The sequence below is a fragment of the Macadamia integrifolia genome, chromosome 14, assembly GCF_013358625.1.
Source record: "Macadamia integrifolia cultivar HAES 741 chromosome 14, SCU_Mint_v3, whole genome shotgun sequence".
Lineage (NCBI taxonomy): Eukaryota > Viridiplantae > Streptophyta > Magnoliopsida > Proteales > Proteaceae > Macadamia > Macadamia integrifolia.
Window position 1 is genome coordinate 14848888 of NC_056570.1, and position 4494 is coordinate 14853381.

Below are 4494 nucleotides of genomic sequence, written 5' to 3' on the forward strand. Positions count from 1 at the left end.
CTGCATAGTTCTACCACAAGACCAGGACAATAATTTTGAGCTCAAATCTCAGTACATCACTATGTTGCCCGACTTTCATGGGCTGACCTTTGAGGATGCATGCCTATTTCTAAGGGAATTTGAAGAGGTATGTATTCTAATTAAGATCCAATAGCTTTCTGATAATGCTGTTAAGCTTAGGTTCATCACATTTGCATTGAAAGACCAAGCTAAGAAGTGGTTGTATGGGTTATCCACAAATTCCATAACCTTATTATGGGAACAGTTCACAGTTGTCTTCCTTAAGAAGTTTTTCGCAACTCACAAGACCAATAAGCTTAGAAGTGATATCCTTCAGTTTAGGCAAAAGCCTAGTGAGTCATTTTCTAAACTTATGGAGAGATTCAAGGATCTACTCCAAGAATACCCTCAGCATGGCCTAGACTTATGGCATTTATATCAAATAATTTATAAGGGTATTGATTTACCAACTAAACAAATGATAGAGTCTATGTGTCCTGAGGGATTCACATCCTTTACAGATGCAGAAAAGGCATGAAAATTCTTACTTGACTTAGCTGACAAAACCCGTGAGTGGGAATCAACCCAAGAGAGTGAAAGAACCATAGGAGAGAAATGATATTTTGTGGATGGGATAGTAGTCAAGGAAGCCCATTTGGATATCCTAATCAAGAAAATTGAGGCTATTATTCCTAGAGAGACATCATCAAACAATTTGGTTAAGATATGTGCTTGGTGCCAGTCCACTAGACATGTCATAGAAGAATGCCCCAACATCTCTTGGGGCACTTCTAATGAGAGTATTAATGCCTTATACCAGAATAATCCATATAGTAACACCTACAATACAGGATTGAGAAATCACCCAAATTTCTCCTAGAATTAGGGAAACCAAGCAAGACCTTCTAATTTCCATAACTAAAGTCAACCTAGACCCCAATGGCCTCCCTTTGCACAGCAATCTTTTTCCCAAAATACTTTTCCTAGGTCAAATGTAGGACCTCAGGCTAGTTTTTCTACGACCCCTCTCCTATCATCTTATCAGCAACTCCCTGGGTTTACCAACACTGGAGAGGCAAGTAGGGTAAGTGATTTGAAAAAGAATATGGCCTTCTTTATGACAAACCATCAAAATCTTACAAGAGAACTCTTCTAAGTTGTCTCAATTTTGTGTGAGAGGGAGAAGGGAATTTTACCCGGTCAACCAGAGCCTAACCCTAGGCATCATCAGCCTATTAGCTCACAAGCGCTAACTACTTTACCATTGAATATAGTACAAGGTCAGACCCAACAAGGGCCCTCCAAACAATGTAATGTTGTTTATGCCCTTAAGAGTGGTAGAGAGTACCAACAGAGTATTCTTAATCTTCCTTATCCATTACTCCTATTAACTCTCCTTCTGTTGAGGACACAAGTGTGCCTCTTGTTCCAAGTTCGTCAGATGAACCTAATGATTTTTCTGAAAAAGGACAAATCCCTAACAATCCTTATGTTCTTCCTGTCCCATTTTCTAATCGCTTGGTAAACAAAAAGAAGACTACTTCTATGGATAAAATTTTAAAATTATTTAAAAAAGTGAAAGTGAACATCCCTCTTTTGGATGTCATATCCCAAATCCCCACCTATGCAAAGGTCCTGAAAGATTTGTGTACTCACAAATGTATCATTAGTGTGCCCAAAAAGGCATTCTTGGCAGGTGACATTAGCTCCATAATTACTCAGCCTACAATAGCCAAGTGTAAGGATCCAAGGATCCCTACCATAGCTTGTGTCATAGGCAATACCTACATTGAGCATGCCTTACTTGACCTTAGCGTAAGTATGAATCTTTTACCTTATCATATGTACAAGCAGCTAGGATTGGGAGAATTGAAAACCACTGGAACTATTCTTCAGTTGGCAGATAGGTCTGTTAAGATTCCTAAAGGGATGGTTGAGGATGTCTTACTAAAGAAGGGGGAATTTATTTTTCCTGTTGATTTCATTATATTAGATATTAAGCCCTTCTCAACCAAGGATGAGATCCCAATAACTCTAGGAAGACCATTATTGGCTACCAGTAATACATTAATCAATTGCTGGAATGGTTTCCTAAGGTTATCTTTTGGCAACCAAGCGATTGATTTTAATATGTTTAGGATAGACAAGCAACCACATATGGAAGAAGAGATCAATATGCTTGAGGATTTTTTGGATTTTTCTGATGATTTAATTATCAAATTTGATATTAATTTTGATTTAGAATACCAAGAGTGTATAGATGAGTTGGATGATGATAGTGCAACTTTATTTTCTGAAGTCCTAAGTCTTCACACACCAATGGAGCCCTGATGACCCCTTTCCAATTCCATTCCCAAACCTTCCATAGTTGAGCCCCCTAAGCTAGATCTTAAGAGGCTGCCATATAATTTGAGGTATGCTTTCCTAGGGCCCAACTAGACTCTTTCTGTAATAATTTCTTCAAATTTGACTTCTAGTCAGGAAGAGGGGTTATTTAAAGTGTTAAAAGACCATAAGAAAGCCCTAGGTTGGACTATGACTGATATCAAGGGTATAAGCCCTTCTATTGTGCAACATCATATATATCTTATGGAGGATTCCAAACCATCCACGGAACCCCGAAGAAGAGCTAACCCAGTGATGATGGAAGCTATTAAGAAAAAGATCCTAAAGTACTTGGATCATGGAATAATTTATCATATTTCTGATAGCCAATGGGTAAGCCCAGTTTATGTAGTGCCTAAGAAGACTGGTGTTACTGTAGTTTTCAATGCCAATATCGAACTGATTCCAACTCGCGTCCAATTAGGGTGGAGAGTGTGTATAGACTATAGGAACTTAATGTGGTAACCTAAAAGGATCACTTTCCATTGCCATTCATTGATCAGATGTTAGAGAGGTTAGTGGAATATGAATATTATTATTTTCTTGATGGATATTCTGGCTATAACCAGATCCTAATTGCTTTAGAGGACCAACATAAGACCACTTTTACATGCCCATATGGAACATTTGTTTACAGGCGTATGCCCTTTGGGCTTTGCAATGCCCCTGCTATGTTCCAACGATGCATGATGAGCATCCTTTTTGACATAGTTAAAAAATTCTTAGAAGTATTTATGGATGACTTTTCAATTCATTTGAATTCCTATTCTGAATGCCTTCATCATCTTTCCCTAGTTTTGAAAAGGTGCATATTTAAAAATTTGGTTTTTAATTGGAAGAAATGCTATTTTATGGTTAAATTTGATATTGTTTTAGGCCATGTAATATTTGAGGAGGGAATTAAGGTAAATAGAGCCAAAGTGGATTTAATTGATAATTTACCACCTCCTCAATCTGTTAAGGACGTTCGGTTTTTTCTAAGGCAAGTGGACTTCTACAAAAGGTTTATTAAGAACTTTAGTCAGTTAGCCCGATCTCTCACTTCATTACTTCCCAAAGATCAAACTTTTGAGTTTTCTAAAGAGTGCCTAGAATACTTCAAGCAACTTAAGGAGTTGACTAATGCACCCATTGTTCAACCACTTGTTTGGACTGAACCTTTTGAACTGATGTGTGATGCTTCGGATTTTTCCATAGGAGCGGTTTTGGGGCAAAGGATTAATAAGTTACCCGCTATCATTTACTATGCTTGTAGGACCTTAAATGATGCACAACTCAATTATACAACCACCAAAAAAGAATTTTTAGTTGTTGGGTTTGCATTAGAAAAGTTTTGGTCTTACTTAGTTTGTTCACATGTGGTGGTATATTCTGATCATTCTGCTCTTAGATACCTAGTTCAGAAGAACGATGCCAAAGCCCATCTCATTAGGTGGGTTTTACTTTTGCAAGAGTTTTACTTAGAAATTAGGGATAAGAAAAGAGTTGAAAACCTAGTTGCAAACCATTTATCTCGGCTTCCCAATTCCTTGATTGTCGATTCTCCAGTCAACAAGAACTTTCTAGATGAACAGTTATTTGCAGTGTCCAGTGAATCATGGTTTGCTGACATTGTCAACTTCTTAGTTTCAGGTGTGACTCCGGATCACTAGTCCACCCAAGATAAGTATAGGTTTCGTTCTCAAGTTAAGTACTATTTCTAGGATGATCCTTATTTATTTAAGATATGTCCGGATCAGATTATCTGACAATGTGTTCCTGATTATAAGCAGCATTCTATTCTCTCTTTTTGCCATGATTATGAATGTGGTGGACACTTTAGACTTAAGAAGACTGCCGCAAAGGTTCTCCAATGCGGATTTTATTGGCCCACTCTTTTTAGAGATGCTTTTAATTTTTACAAGGCTTGTCCCGCCTGCCAGTCTTTTGGTCGTATTAATAAGAGAAACATGATACCCCTCAACCATATTTTGGTAGTTAAGATCTTTGATGTATGGGGCATCGATTTCATGGGACCATTCCCTAATTCCTTTGGGAATTTATGCATACTTTTGGCCATTGATTATGTTTCTAAATGGATAAAGGCTATACCTTGTAAATCTAATGACC

At 37.6% G+C, this 4494-nt stretch overlaps 1 non-coding gene across 1 annotated transcript; it reads right to left on the reverse strand.

Moving 5' to 3' along the window:
- Positions 1-313: 313 nt before the first annotated feature.
- Positions 314-420, reverse strand: LOC122062277. Its single transcript, XR_006134897.1, has one exon. It is a non-coding gene; the product is annotated as a small nucleolar RNA R71 (small nucleolar RNA).
- Between the last annotated feature and the right edge of the window lie 4074 nt (positions 421-4494).